An 18,451-nucleotide genomic window follows, 5' to 3' on the forward strand; every position below is an offset into this window, starting at 1 on the left:
AAGAGATGAGAGTAAGAAATTATGATTTGAGAGTTGGAAGAGATATGCTATTTCTATATACGTATTAATATAATATTAATTTCGTAGTTATATTTGTATTAATATTCAAAAAAGATATTATTTTGTTGACTAATATTATAATTGTATCAATATGATTTTTGATTTTGATTAGGGTTTACAAAGTGATATACAACATAGTAGAGGTTCAGGGATTTGATATGAGAAGAAGACTATTATATTTAATTACAGCCCCGAACCTCCCATTCCAGAAATAAACAAGATAATATAATTATAAAAACTATTATAGATAGGGAAATTAATTAATTTCAATACAAATACTATTAAATCTATTAAATATTTTTTCAAAAATATTATAAAAAAATATAGATTTCGTTAAACTATTAAAGGACAAATAACTAATAATAAAACTATATTTCAAATAAAAAAAGGATTATAAATATAAGTTAAAGGCTTACTCTTTAAATCTTCAGGATCAAAAAATAATAAAAAAAAGTTTAGCGAATTGGTATTATAAAATTGTTTGAAAACAAAGTTTCTAATTTCTTTTATAGTTCTAATATTGTAATATAATAAATTCTATTTACCAGAAAAGAAAAAGTATATATCGTAATTAATATATATAATCTTAATAAAACAATAATAATCAATATATATCTAATATCTTCACAAAAAAACATTTTATAAACTATCCATAATTGTAAATATATTATATAATGAATTATATTTATTTTTCTTTTAATAATAAATCTATTCAGTATTAAGAAAATACTTTATAATCATTATATATCTAGAATAATATATCTTAACTATTTATTAATAAGATTCAGGAATTCTCTAATATATATTCAATACTAAATAAATCTTATTCTTAATAATTTTAAGGATTTTGTAAGAATTTATATTGATAATATAATAATTATTAATAAAATCTTACAAGATTATTTAAAATATTTACATTATCTTTTTTTATAATTAATCAAATATAATATTATTATCAAAAACTTTAAATACTTTATTAATTATCTTTTCATAATAATATTAGAATATAAGATAAATATATATAGACTTTTTAATACAAAAAAACATCTAGAAATACTAAGGAAAATTACTTTTCCAAAAAACCTGTAAAACCTAAAATACTTTCTAAATATTACAAATTATTTATATCAATTTGTTAAAGAATATATTAAAATAATTAAATCTTTATAAAAAAAGAAAATTCAATTATTTAAAGAGATTTTATATAAAAAAAGAGCTAGAAAGAATTTTATAATATACAAATTATTCGAAATATTCTTGAAATTAGAATTAAGAGTATTTGAAAAGGTTAAAATAGTATTATTAAAAAAGCAAATACTAATATATACAAATTCAAATCATTATTTATTTATAGATTTTGATGTTTTCAAGACTTATAGAGTAAATATTGTTCTATATTATATTAAAGGAAATAAGGTTTTTAATGAATATCTATTATATATAAATATAAAACCAATTCTTTTTTTATTACAACAGTTCCGGAATATCGAAACAAGATATTAACTATTCGAATTGGAAATAATAGTTTTAATATAAGGATTATATAAGGTAAATCATATTATCTAATATAATAGGATTCTATTAATAATTGTTTATACAAATTATAATGTATTAATATAAATATTCAAGAAATCAAATATTATAATAATAATATTAACAAATAAATTAAATCTTAAATTAATATTAATAATAGAATTTATTTCTACTTTAGTTTCAATATTAGATATAAAGTGAGAAAGGAAAATATTATTCCAAATATTTTATTTTGTTTATTATATAAAGAAAACAATATATAAATATTGAATCTAAGCCCTGAAAAGCTCGAGATCTTGTTTGTTTGATTAGTAAAAAAAGATTCTATATTATTTAGTTTTATAATGATATTAGTTGAGATAATCAAAATCTTTCGAAATAAATTATTGAAAGGATATAAAAAAGAAGCAAGCTAGTTATTTATATTTAATATAATGGTAAAAAATATGATTTTGGAGAATAATATAATAATATTTTTATTTAAGATTTGAAATAAATTATTATATAGGGTTGATAGTAATAAAGATTTAGTATATTTATATATTCTATATATGATATATTATAATATTTTCGATTTACTGTATAAAAACGGTTATTTTGGATATATCAAATTTATAAATCTAATAAAAAGAAATTTCTATATTAAAAGAACATCAATTTTAGTAAAAGAATATTTATATTATTATAAAAAATATTAAGTATATTTAATTAAGAGATATAGATCTTACAGATTACTATAGCTTATTCTAATACCATTAGTATCTTTTTATATTATTATAATTGATTTTATATTGGTATTATTGAAAATAGTAGACAAGTTTAATATAGTTATAATGGATATATATAAGCTATTCAAGAAAGTATTACTAATTATAGGAAAGTTTATGTAAATGGTAGAAGTATAGGGATATATTCTAATTATAAGAATATATAATCTAGATTAAGGATATCCCAAAATTATTATTAATAATAAAAATCCAAAATTCTTATTAGAAATATAGTGAATTATTTTTATAGCTTTAGGAACAAACCTGTTATATTTTATAATATATTACATATAAATAAATGGATAATCCGAAATTATTAACCAAATTGTAGAGATTGTATAGAGATATTATTTAGACTCAATAAAGGATTTAAAAAAATAAAAAAAATATTATTAATATTATAGTTTCATTTTAATAATTCTAAATAAAAGAGTATAAACAAATCACTGAATAAAGTAATATTTAACTTCATACCAAATGATATAGTATAACTTATTAATATAGTTATAACCAATTTATCTATCCAAATGTTTTGGGTAGATATTATAGATTATATTATATTCACAGCAATAATTATAAAACATTAATATAATAAGGTTTATAAGTTCATTTTTTTTGAAATGAAAAATCTAGTTTATTTTTAATTATATAAGAAATACTTTATTCTAATTATAAATAATAAGAAATTAAAATAATAATATATAGAATCTTTTTCAATATTAAAATATATAGGCATTTTAATATATAAACTCAATATACTAAAATATTAGAAAATACACTTAGTTATCTCGATTATACATTTTGAATTAATATTTATCGAAAAGAATCCTTATCTATAATCTAAGTTTAACAAATCTAATAGAATAATTATTAAAGGATACAAAAAATTCGAAATAAAAAAAATTATCAAGAAAAGAATCATTCTAATAGAAATAATAAAATATTATATATAATAGAAAAAATATAGATTAAAATTCAATAAATAATTATTACAAAAATATCTTAAGTATTATCAGAATATTATTTGCAATTTTGAATTATAATAAGCAAATATAGAAATAAAAAGTGAGAAGAGATTTTTGATTTTGAAATAGGATTATAATTGTTTTTGTAAAGATATAATAATTGAATATATATAGTTTTTATTAATAATAAAGTAATAACTAGTTAATAACAAATTATTATTAAAATTATAGTAATAATAATAGATTACAGGATTTGTTATTTATTTATTATTATTTTATAATCTATATAAATTATTAATAATTTCTAATCAAATAATTCACTTTTTGATTTCTTTAATATATTAGAATTTCAGATTAGTATTTCATTAATACTTTTGTTTATAAAGACTTTTAGCAAAATCACTTTATATTATTTCAATATTATATTATTATTACAAATTACTTCTTTAATATCATATTATACAATTTATTTATAATTACAAAATAATTAAAAATAAGAATATTATAAATAATAACATTACCAAAAAATCTCGAGACTGCTTTCAAAATATACATTCTATAATAAATAAAACCAAAAAAAATAATTTATCAATTTTGAAAATCTCTGATAATAAGTTTAAAGAAATCGGAAATGAGGAGTTAATAAAAAAAAACAAAAAGAAAAAGGATTGTATAGGCTTCCCGTTTAATTAATATTTTTGTAATAATTCTTTCAATAATTTATAATTATTTCTCGAGTTTATTAATGCTGAAAGTTATATAATCGATTTCGATTATAGCTCAACTTTGTTTAAAATCTATAAATATTTAGTTTTTGTTTTATTAGATAGAAAGTATAATAGCAAAATTTTTAATAAAAAAATGAAAATTCTTATTATAGAAAAATCAATGAATAATAAATCAATAAATAGTAAAAATAGTAATACTAATAGTCAGAATTTTATAAAAAAGTATATCGAAAACAAAAGTGAAAAGAAGGGTAATAAGATTAATATAAAAAATACTATTATTAAAAGTAAGGATAACAATTTAATTACTATATAAAAGAGTATTACTATATTTATTTTAGAATATAATATTATTATTAAAGGTATAATCTTTATAAACTTCGAAGTTTTAATAGACATAATTTGGGTATAGAAGTATAATATACAAAGTACTACAATATTCAACTTATTTGTATAAACTAATCTAAATAAAGAATTTATCAAAAAAACAAAACAATATTAAAAAATAAACCAATCAGATTGAATATCAAGTAATAATAATAAATACTCAGAAAATATACAAAAATAGAAAAGATATAATCTTCTAATTTTATTAAAACTGTTATTCAGTAATTTCCATAATTTCTAGAAAATGAATGGTTTTTTAATATATATATTTCTGTTGATATATGTAATTATTATAATCTTAAATATATCTATTTCAATTCGAAAATGTTATTTATTCTTTTCGGAAATGTTTGGTATAAATAATTTCATTTATTTTGATATAAAGATTTTCGATTTATTAATAATATTATTATAGAAATGTGTTTACAAAATGAAAATAGGTTGTATAGAGTAGGAAACTATTAGATTAAATGGAGATATTGATTCAATATATTTAGGTATATTATTTATCAAAAATAATGTAGAAAGTATTATGGTTAAAAAGGCTCTTTTATTGTAAATTTTCCTATTAAACCTTAATACTGATAAGAATTCTTGGGGCAAATTTATAGGCAGAAAAGGAAAAGGTGGTAATAATATTTGTAATTATAACTTAAAGGATAATCTGGTTAAGGAGATATTTGAAATAATAGTTTTGTAAAAGATTTTTTTAATACTAGTTAATATGAAACCTTTCAAGAAAATGACTTTATAGAAAAAAATTATTTAGTATAACTTATATAAAAATGATATATTTAGTATATCTATTAAAATCCTTAAATCAGTAGTAGATGTCTCAATATTTAATATAAAAAAGTTAATAGTTTTAGCTAAAACTATAATTAATATTATTTGTTTTAATAATATTATTACTTAAATATTATAACAATTTAATCAGAATATAGGGATTTTATTGAATCTTATTATATAAATAGAAATCTATATTATTGAAATTATAGGTAAAACTTCAAACTTGAAAGATAATACGAAATTGGTTGAGAATCTTCAGGTTATATTAAATCTTTATATAATAAATAATAAAACTAATCAAAAACCTTTATTAGAAATAATCTCGAAATATAAGGATATATCTAATAAATAAATAAATAATATGAAATATATTTTCTAAGGCAAGCATTTTATAGTAGAGATGCTATATAATACAAATATATTCCTAAAAATAATCAAAAAGCTTTTCAAGATTGTAAATTCATACAATCTCAAGGATTATATTAATATTATGAATCTAAAAAAATATAAAGTCTTTATCCTAAAGATTAATAAGTATATCATATAAACTATACAATTAATCTCGAATATAAAAACAAAGGGGTTTCTTTAATTACTATATTTATATATTAATTCTATAATATTGCTTTTTTCTTTTTTTGTTTTTTTCTTAGATAATAGTATTATTATAATTAAAATATTTTATAAATATATTTTTTCAAGGATAAATGTTTTCACTTTTTTATTTAAATATTAATTATTAAGTAATAGATATTTTATAAAAACATAATGAGAGTATTACGGACTTTTTTGGATTCAGGGAGATATAGTAGGTAGTATAATGGCTAGGCAGATAGTATAATGGCTAGGCTCTAGTAGTATAGTTTACATAATAAGCGTAGTTAAATAGCATAGCTCTTAGCTTAATAATAATCAGTTTTTACAACCCAATCCATTTATTACCTATTAATAAAAGAGTAATCTTGAGAATAATTATATTATTATTTATTATATTTATAAAAATAACCTTTAATTTTTAAAATACAAATTGTTTTTCTTTTATTTAATTAATTTAAATATAATATCTATAAATCCAAATTTTTTAATATGTTTTATACTTAAATCTAATATTAAAAGATTATTTCGTTAATTAAAAGATTTATTTAAATTTTAAAAGGATTTTGTAAAACTTTGATATAAGTAATTAGAATATTTGGTTAAAAAAACTTTTGAATATTTTGTTTTTTTAAAAAGGAATGTAAAGATTAAAGAACTCTTTAGGATTGAATATATTAATTACTTATATATATATATAAAGTAAATAATATTATAAGCTTTTAATAAATCCTAATTATTATATCTCTTTTATAAAATATAATGGGATTTGTTCAACTTTTTATATATTTATATAAAAGTATCCTAACTCTTAATAATCAAAAATATGTTTAGTAAAAAGATCTTTAGTTTTTTATTATATTAAAAGACCTATTTTAAAATGTTCAATATAATTCAGAACTTCCTTATTTGGATATTTAGAAAGTACAATCTCTTGATAATTTATATCAAGTAGGATAATAATATCTCAATTATTAATATTATAGAAAATATTGTATTTAAAAATTGAATTAAAATTGAAGGTATAGAATTTGAATTATTCCTATTAAATATATATAAATCAAATAATAAATCGGAATAAGTAGGATAAGAAATAATTACTAAATAAATCAAAATACAAATCTCTATAAATATATCTAATCTTTTATAAATTGAAGTAGTATAAGCTATTATCTATTTATATAATATTAATTCTCTCAAAACTTAATTATTTAAATTTCCAAATAAAATACTAAATATTTAATTCTATAAATATTTATAATTATTTATTCTAATAATTGCGAATTATTTAATTATTGATTTCTATTTAAATTGAAATAGAATATATTGATATAAATATAAAGTATATTTTTTGAATAAAAAAGAGAATTAGATATAAACAAAAGAATTTATAAAACTAATTTTAAAGCAAATATTAAATATTTTATCAAATACATATTAGATTTTCTAATTTATTATATCCAAATATTCAAGCTTAAGTAGATTATTATTATTTAAAATATTATTTTCTTTAAAAAAAGAATATACAAAATGAATTAATTAAATAAAATTATTAATATATATATAAATTAAAAGCTATAGCAATTTATATTAACTCTTAATATTTAATAAATAATCAATATCAATAATATAATTATCAATTAAGAGAATAATATAATGACTTTTTTATATATTATTATTAGTTTTATTAATACTATTATATATACTTCAAATATATTTCAATACAAATAGGATTTGGGGATATCTTTAGGGGATAGAAGCTTATACAGGAATACTGAAAATAATAATATATATAAGATTCTATATTTTGAAAAGATTTTAGAAATAGAAGATTGAATTCAAGAATAAATTATTATTAATTAGTTATAGAAATTTATAAATTCTATTTTAATATCGAGTAATTATAGTAATTAACCTAAAAGTATAGAATATAAGCATATTAATAATATGATTTAAATTATATACAAAGAGTATAAAAACGATTTAGATATTTATCCTATTAATACTATAAATACCTATATTATAAAAGAAATAACATTATCAAAAAGATTACCTTCTTCGATATACATAATCAATCAATTTAAGAAAAATGAAATTCTACTTCTTTTTAATTAAGAATTTAAAAAATAAAGAATTATAAAAATCGAAATCTTTTATTCAATTTTCAATTTATTTAAATATCAATTCTTTGATTTTGATAATATAATTTCTAATATTAATATATTTGTAAATTATTATTATCAAATTTAATAACAAAAGAGATTATAAAATAATTTATTTATAAATAATTATATACTTATAAATATTTTTATTATAAATTTATTATTAAAAAATAATTTCTATATTGAAGATTTCCATTCAATATTTTAGTTTAACCATTCAAATATAGATATATATAAAAAAATCTACTCATTTATTATTATATATAATATAATTGCTTTTACTATACAAACAAAACCAAACCCTTTTAATATACCTAAAAAAGAAGCCTTAAAGAAACTACCCAATCTATATCTATTAGGATTATTCAAATTATTTTAATATTATCATTAATTCAAGGATTACTTTTTGAGAAAATGATTTAAATATAAATATAAAATTGAAATTAATAATTTAAAAAATTATAAAATATAATATAAAATCAATATACAAAACATACCAATTACCTTTATATTATTATAATAAATATTTATATATAAATATAATAAATAAAGATTCTTAACACAATATCGAATTAAATTAATTATTCATAATAATCTTTAAGCAAAGAATATAATCGAGTCAACTTATATTGTAATACTCACCAAAAGATTGTTTAGAATTATAATAATACTAATAATAAAATACAATCTAGAAATAAAGCAATTTGATGTTATTAATATATTTGTTAATATTTATAGGAATTTATCAGGTATATTCATAGTGTACTATTTATTAAATAAATTCAAAAAACTAAATAAATATATAATTCTTGATTACATATTATATAATCTTTGAAATTCTCTTATATTATAATTCAAGAATTTTAATAAAATACTTAAAAATCTAGATCTAAATCAATATAAAAAAAACTTTATCTTTTTACAAATCTAGATTAAACTATTTTAATATTATTTTTTATAAACAATATACAAATTATGTATTATTATAAAAATATATTAATAACTAATTATATCATCTCTAATATTAAAACTATCTATAAACTAAGAGATTTAGGTAATACAAAATGGTTTTTGGATATTTAAATTATTTATAATCAGAAAATAAGGAAACTTTAATTAATATATAATATTTATATTAAGAAGATTATAAAGAAGTTTAATTTTAATAATAATAATATATATATATTTTTATTAATAATAAAATTTATGAAATATAATGAAACTGTAATTATTATATTTATATAAATCTATCAAGAAAAGATAGAATCAGTATTATATATTGTAATTATAATTAAAGTAGATATTGTATTTATAGTTTTGCAATTTAATTATTTTCTAATTAACTTATTTCTGGATTATATAAAAGTAATTGATTATTGTATACAATATTTCTAAAATACGAGATATTATTTAATTGGATATAGTTAAAAGTAGATTTTATAGCTTTTATTCTTTTTAGATATTTTATTTATCAATAATAAGAAATTATAAAAATCATTTTAAAATTTTGTAATTTTATTATTCAATGGATTAATAATATAAAAAGCTTTAAGGTAAAATATAATTATTAAATTTATTACCAAAACCGAATTATTTAGTATTAAATATATATCAAAAGAAATACTAACTATATTATAATTCCTTAAAAAAATCAATTTTATAATCAAATAATTAATTATAATCTTTTATAACAATTAATAAACAATTAAATTAATAATAAAAGAAAACAAAAAAATTATTATTAAATTGAAATATATTGATATATAGAATATATAATTATATCAGGAATATTTAAAAGGAAATTTCTATCTTATATATTTATTTATAATAAAAATAACAACAAATAAATTAACTAAAAACTTATTATAACAAAAATTCAATTATTTTATATTCCTTTTAAATCTATAAAACATAAATACTAAAATCAATAAGATTAAATAGAAATTTTTCTTTCTAACTTATACTTCCTTTTAGTATATTCAAGATTGAATTTTATCAAATCAATCTGTTTTTTTTTATTAATTAATTTATTATTAGAATTAACCACATTATTCTTACCAATAATATTATATTCATTATCGAGATTATTATTATCATTAATATCAAACATTATTTTATCTTTATTTTTCAAAACAAAATAAATAAATTATAATTGAATCTTTAGATTTGCTATAAGAATCTATACTTCGACTTTTGTATATTTAGTTATAAAGGATTTGGAAATAGGAAACAATTTTTATTTTTTAATCGAAAAGGAAAATAATAATTTCGATAAAGAAGAAAAGCAAATAGATAATTACAATAATCAAACAAACAAAAAAAATATAACCTATATTAATAATAAAAGAAAGTTAAAATCAATAATCTCATTATCCTTTTTAATTATTACTAATATAATTATTATTATAATATAAACCAATTTCTAATTCAAAATAATCCTTTAAAAAATATATCAATAAATCACAATAATATAAAAAGATTAGAATATATCTTTCCAAAAAGTATTACAAATTTAGAATTATAAAGTTCTAATAATCAAATAACTAAAGATTTTAAATATATTAGGAAAAGTATATAAATATATATAATATATTTTCAATATCAAAAAAAAAAGCATTTTTTTATTTAAAATATTTATTATATTCCTTATAATAATTAGAAAAAAAAGAATAAGTGTATTTTATATAAAAAATAGAATTTTATATACCCTTATTTTTAAAATCATATCTAAAATCTTTTTGTTTATATTTATTATGAGCTTTATAAATAAATATTTAAAACTTATTTAACCTAAATACAGAAATAAATTTATTTAAGGAGAAAGGGGTTTTTAATAAAAAACTCTTATTATTAAAAAAAATTAAAAAAAAAATATTTGTTTTTGTTATTGATAAAAGAATTACTATATTTTATAAAAATAATTATTATATAATATTTGTTTGTTTTAGTTTGGTAATTATAAATAATTTCAATCTTTTTCAAAAAGTTATTATTAGAATTTTATTAAAATTTATTAAAAAAAAGTTTTATTTATAAAATCTTTTTGTTAAAAAATAATTGAATTTTAATTAGAAATAATAATTGAATAGGAGTATACTGAATATTAAATCTATTAGATTGAATATTACTTTTTAATGTATTATACAAAAAAACAATTATATGTTAACCAAAAATATCAATAAAATTAAGAAATTCTTTAACAAAAAAAAGTATATTTAAAAAATATATTGAATTATTGAATATAAAAATGAAAAAAAGAAAACTATCTCCCTCTTATAATTATTTCAATCTACTATATTCCCCCAAAATCTATCAATTTCTATTCAATTCTATTACTACTATAAAAGTATTATATATACAAACCAATCAAATCAATTAATATAAATATCTAACTAATAATAATCAATATAACTCAAACCTTCTAATATATATTAATCCAAAAAATTAATTCCCTCATTCCAATATTATTATTTTTTTATAAATTGCTTAAATCAATAATATAATTCATTTTTTTTTTATAAAAAACTTTATATATTTATATACCTCACATTCCTTTATTTAACAAATAAATCTATTTAATAAATAAATTCACAATAATTATTTAAATAAAGTATTTATCAATACTTATATTATTTATTATCTAAGAATTTTTCCTTTATTTATTATATAAATCTCTTAATATAACTATTAAAGCATTTAACAATCTAAAAAATATATTATGGAATTCATTGTATAATATAACCTTACAAGTATTAATTCCAGTATTTTTTAAAATACTTATTTTTATAATTATTAATACTATTTTATTCATTTTATTTATATATTTCATATATCTAATTAGATAAATACCTCACTCAATCAGAATATATAAAGTAAATATAATTATTAGAATTATATTTTAAATCAATTTAGTTTATTATTACTCTATATATCTATTCTTAGATCAAAGTGATCATTAAATATAGCTATTACCTTCGTGATAATTAACTTGTATTAAACTTTCAAAATCTAAAAAATCTAAAAATGATAAAGCTTTTCGAGCTCTTGAATTTAAAAGATATCGAAAATAATGCAACCAATTTTTACTAGTAAATTTGAGATTCACAAAACCCAAAATAGCTTATTTATATTTACTATTAGGTAAACGATTCTAACAAAATATTATTTTGTTTTTGGCTAAAATATAAGTTACTTAATGTAATATTGACTATTTACAATTAACTTCAATTAATAATCTTAACTGATTATAAAATAACTAGTTAAACTCTTTTCTAATATTATATAAAGATTTTATCTTTTTTAATAAAAATTTAAATAATTAGTTAGACTTTTCCTTTTTGTAGAATACTATATTGAAGGTTTGTTTTTTTGAAATAAAAATCTTATAAAATAATAAAGCTTTATTAGTTTTCTATCGAATTCTTTAGGATTAAAAAATGTAGATATTGTTTAGGATAGGATTTATAATTGTTTTACGAAAAAGATTTTCTTTTTTTTTTTATATTTTCTTTCTTTTTTTTTTAATTATTCTATTTTATTTCGAAAGAATATCGACAATATATCGGAATAATATATTATAAAAAATACTTTATAGATATTAGAAGTTCAAACTGAAATTTTTTTTTTTTTAGCTTTTTTTTAATCTTGAAATAAAATAAAAATAAGAATTATCTTGATAATCTGAATAATATTAATTATATACTAATAATATATTGTAAATATATCGTAGTTTAATTGAAATCTAAAGTTTTTGAAGCTTTTAAAGCTATTTTCAAAAACTAATCAATAACTTGCTTTAAAAGAATTGAATGAAAAGAATTATTAGAATCAATATAAAGTAACGATTAGTATAGAATAGATATAAGATTAGAATAAGACTTTTTATTAATCTCTTCGAACCTCTTTTCTAAAGCTATATATATATAAAAACTCTTCACTCGCTTTCGGACTAATAGTCGGCCTGATGTCGATTCCATATCGTATCAATGCCCGTAACAGGTGGCTCAAAAGGGGGGTGGCCCGAAAGTAGGGTACCCGACTTATTCTCTATTGGCGAGAGTTTTTAATGAGTGGATGATTTAAAGGTTCTTCTTGATTTGTTTTTATTTTGATATCCTTCTTCTCTTACCTGCGACGTTTTTCGTAAAATCTTATAAATGCAACATTTGGAGGCAAAGTGCAAAAATTATTTAATCTGCTTTATAAAAGAATTAGTGTAGTTGACTATTCCGGTTCCAGGTTGTAGAAATTGTTCAGTGTGGATTTCCCAAGTTTAAGGTGGAAAGCATAATAATTTGACGTCAATTGTCATGATATGTATTCTAGATGCTAGTGAAAGTTCCTAGGGTAATCAATTAAAGGGGATATTCTCGCTTCGAGTGGTCAATATCAGATTTGATGTTTGCTTATGAGAGAACTAGGTGAAACTTCAATTTCAATCACCAAATTGGGCATATAGTAGCAGGTAGGATAAAATTTCTCCCTATAGAAAATGTTCTGATTTTCTGATAGCGTGTGTAAAATTGCGAGAAAATCTGTAACTATTTATACAAATAATGTGTACAATTTTTGGGTGTTTAAACTGCCCATAGAAAGCACAACTTACTCAATTATCACCTAAAACCCCTGATTGAGGTTACGAATTAACAAAAGTCGTAAAAGAAGAAGCTGTGCTGTTGCGCAACGAGGAGATAGGGTTATATTTTGTTGCACATCGCAAAGCGGTGGAAGTAAATTCACCAAAAGTAGATTACACATGGACTTGGACTTGGACCAATGGATTGAGAGGGAAATCCTTTTTAAATTGTTATGTTGCATTTCATAAAGCGGTGGATTAACGCATGTCCTGGCAATATCATGGATTCTGCTCTTTCGATCACGAGAGAAGGGGAAGGTTGTGACCAATAGAAGGGGTGATCCGGAAATCTAGATTCAAATGTTGCATGTCATAAAGCGGTGGGGATATTTTATAGTCGGAGACTTTGGCATAATGGACATTAACCCAACAGATTAGGTAGCTCCCCTAATCTAACTTTCTTGTTGCATGTCGTAAAGCGGTGGGATTCTTCAAAAACAAGCTTCGTAATGGCAGAAACGAAAAGTCACGTAACAAGAGCGGGAAATCGCGCCTTCTCTCCGTCGCTTTACTCCTATATCAGCTACGCCCCTCTAATATTTTACTCTTGGCTGTTCCAATTTTCAAATACGACTAGGGTTAGGTGGAATAAACACGCATCTAAACCTAGTACCTATTTATGCGGACAATAAGTGGAAAACTTCCCAAAGAGATTCAAACTTGTGCGTTCCCGGAACCCACGAATAACTTCATCTTTTTCCCAACTCATTTCCAACTTGTTTCTGACAATATCCACATAATTTTCGGGCGATCTTGGTTTTTCTCACCTGCTGTTACCGCCCATATTATCTATAGTCAAATCGATTGGGATCTTTAACAATACCATCAATGTGAACAATGATTGATGTATCTATCTTTCGATCTGAGACTTATAATTCTCCGTTGAAAATAATAACTTCTATTCTAATATGGAAAATCAGTCACCCTGCACACTTCAAAGCAATCTGGCAGCATCTGTAGCGACTTTACGTGTAGAAGTTAGAACTTTAGAATAGCCAATGATAGAGACTGCTTGTGATTTTTAAGTAATAATTTTTCATATCTTAAGATGGTGCGGCTATCATCGGATGAATCCTAAATCTAGCCCGACCGCAGAGGGAAGTGCTAGAAATAATATATAAGCCAATAGGAAAAGATTATCGTGACTTTCTCCTGTGCTGTTGCATATCTTAAAGCGGTATGGCTGCTTTTAACCAATTCATTCCGCGGCAGAAGGGTTGGGAATCAATCAGAACCTTTACTGCCAAACTGTATCCTCAAGTAGCATAGCAAAGATTGTGACTCTACATAGAGTCCATCCCGCCAGATTCATGAGAGATAAGTTATTATTCAGCTTACTACATCTACTACAGGCTTTGTTTAAATCATATTGGGCCAGCTTCCTGTGTTTGGAAGGACCTCAAGTATGTTCTGGTGTTCTCAGAACTCAGAACTGCATACTGTCAGCAGTTTCGTACCAATTTACTTAATATCGCATGCTCATCAAGACTTCATTTTTCAATCTTAAGGTCCAACAGAAAACTAGATTGATATTTTTGTGGTATATTTATGATTGTGATGTGCGAGGGGACAGAAAGCATGTGGAAACATGAAATCGCGGCATCCGCGAACATGTCGAAGTTACGATTGAGCACATTAAATATAATTCAACTTGGCTATCTACATGATGGTAATATTGGAATACTTGTATGGGCCACTCCGCATGCAATTCATATACCTCGGATGGCCCTACATGGCCTGTCTCTTGTTTACTTCCCGCTCTTTCTCGAATTCTAGGGCTGTATTGAACTTGATGTCATATACACTACTTTCATTAGAGTCAAATATTAGCAGCAGGATAACAACAATTCTCGGAAAAAACCAATGTTGCTTTGTTGATGATTGTTATATTATAGATATTTTTCTCAAATAAGAACACAAGAGTCCGAGCGTCTGTCGCGTAAAGTCGCTTCAACCCCTGATGAATGAATGATGCCTCCAACTATGTAGAAAAAGTCATCTGTAAGATGTTGTGGATGTCTCATCATAGATGATACCTGTTCAAAAAGATTTTAAATGTTGAGATGAAAGGTTCTTCTGGTTATCTGGGTGCTGAAAACCCCATAAAGAGAAATCTCAATTACGGTATTTACAATGAAAGTGAATTTGAGAGTTCATTATAAAAAATGATTACCTTCCAGGCTTTGATTCTGAGCCACCAGTTTATATAATATGCAATAAAGCTAAAAAAAAAATTTGCCATGATGATCAACTTAACCTGCAATTTAAAGCTTTGATCTCACGTAGGTTTTCTATCCGATAAAGTGAAAATCGGGAAAGAAAGTATCCATTAGCTGATACCCATAGAATGACATCTTCCATATAAAGATTTGAAATAAAAATAACAATCTTAAAAGATATGACTAAAGGTTTTCAAGAGAGAACCTTTGATGACAATGGTATCACTGGAAATGCCGTGGTTTCATCTCATATCAAGGTTGGCAAAGCGGCAAGCTCTAGAGCCAGAGATTGAGATATGCAAAATGCTTTGATCATAGAACAAGTGAATGTCCAAAATATTTGATTCAAAGCTCAGGACTAAAGCTAGTTTCCACCCTGTACTTCAAGAAGTGCAAAAACATAGGTCATTCGTTTTCTTACTGGCCATCTTTAGAAATCTGAAACGCACCAGACATGCAACATTATCTAAACGAGTCACCTGAATTCGCAAGAATCAGACTAGCATACCTTGTCAGAAGTTCAGTCAAAACACTAAAATCATTACATGTAAAGTTGCCGCATTTTAATTCTTTGAATTGGCTGATACAAGGAACGGCTTATTGAGGAAATGGGAAGAGATGAAATCAGAGATAGGAAGTTGGGGATTCCATGGGTAGTCTAGAACTCTTATTTTTATGGGTACGAATCAAGATTGCATTATTGACCCTGTGTATGGCTTCAATCAGACATGGGATATTCATATATCCAAGCTCGGCCCAGTGGTGCCGTTTTTAGAATGTTTGCAGGCCAGCAGATATAAATGTGGTGGAACATTTTACCCTCGTTCAACGAGAAAATCCACGCCGCTTTTCTGTAGACGTGCAACACTAGACCTCCACATTCTAGCAGACACTATCGCACGTGGATTTTAATTCAGACGTGCAACATTTGGTTCCATTTTTCAGGTCGAAGTACCCTGATAGACAGTACCTAGTCTCGAAACCCTGTAAATTTCGCATTATCAAGGCACACGTGGGTTGTAGATATGCAACCTAAGATCTTGAGTGGAGATTCTGAAGAAAGCTACAATCCGTAGTAATTACTCAAATTTGTGTTCTAGGATATCAGTACATTCACGCTTTTCATGTGGCGAGAGACTTCTGGTCTGTTGGAGATCAAGAAATACGGCCAGGTCATAGCATAATCACTTAAAAATATTTGTAGGTCACTAATATTCTAAATATCTTATATTACTCTTTAGTGATATTTTTTAGAGCGAATAATCAATCAATTGAGGTTTTATTTATGGGAAGAGTGTGCTCCTATGGTATTTATCAAGGTTGGAATCATTCAGAATGGGGATAATTACCCACGTCCAAGATTATTTTTCTTTCGCAGAAATAAAGACTTTTTCAGCAACCGCAAAACCAAGAGAGGAAGAATTTAAGACGCAAAAGAATATACCTAGGTATTCTTAGCAGCTCTCTGATAGTTGGTATCATGATCGGAAGTTGATTCAGTCAGCCTAGAAATATTGCATTGAGAAAGATGAAGTTATTTGCTTAGCTTGTGATGTAAATGATGTGGCCCACACAGGTGTTCGATAGCATTCCTACATTTTCTCTTGGAGCTTTCTACGATATACTACCTATCAATGAGATGAGCTCTCATTATGCGTAGAGGACATTGAAAGAAGACCTTTGACCTTTGCGTTCCATGAACCGCCGAGTACAATCACAATATGCCTTCCATTTCCTTGGAATTTGTATCAGACTTTCGCCGTACGTCGGACTGTTTGAGGGTTGTGTCATAGTTGAATTTGTAGATTTTTGACCATGAAATTTTTTTATGCTTCTTCATCAATAGAAGGAAGACCAATCAGACTATTTTCTAACAGTAAAGCTCAATGTTACATTTGGGTGTGACGGTACCTTGCATGAACTGAGGCACGCAACAGACTGTAGCCGAAGATTTACTTTTGGAGCGATGAAGTTATTCTTCCAAGTTCTAAATAAGTACTTGGGTGGTTGCACTGGCAGTTATGTAGGGTTGCAGCGAATCCTTCGTGTTGGTGTTTGAGGTGTGCGGCGTGGCTTGCCGAAGCGACCTTTTGAATGAAGACCAGACTACTGCAATATAAGTAGCTAACATAATCATTGCGGTATAGTCCGCGTATCCGGACTTGAAATTTTAATTGGCTAAGAGATTGATTGATGCAAGTTATGTTATTGGAAGGTTTTCTGCAAAATGTAAAGGAATCACCCTAACAAATCTTTCACGATAATTATGCCATTTCTACAACCCCCTCGCGAACTGTGACATAATATTGAAGAATCTGTAGGATTGCGGCCCGGCCGGCCCTACCATACATCCATTTATTATCATATTCATCAGCGAAACCATGGAAATTGGCTTTCATAAGTTCTATTTCACCCAAAGAGCACATTATCCAAACCTTCTTTCGCTTTCCACCACTCGTATCATTTTTTCTGCTGCAGGTACGAAAGAATTCCAACACCTGTATTGAAGGAGTAGCACACCCCTCGAGTATAAATAACTTACTCACTGTGCCTCATGTTGCTACTTTCCCAGGCTCCCACTGTCACATAGCACTTACACATTACTGAGTTAT

This window comes from Botrytis deweyae, assembly GCF_014898535.1.
Source record: "Botrytis deweyae strain B1 chromosome Unknown BDEW_037, whole genome shotgun sequence".
Lineage (NCBI taxonomy): Eukaryota > Fungi > Ascomycota > Leotiomycetes > Helotiales > Sclerotiniaceae > Botrytis > Botrytis deweyae.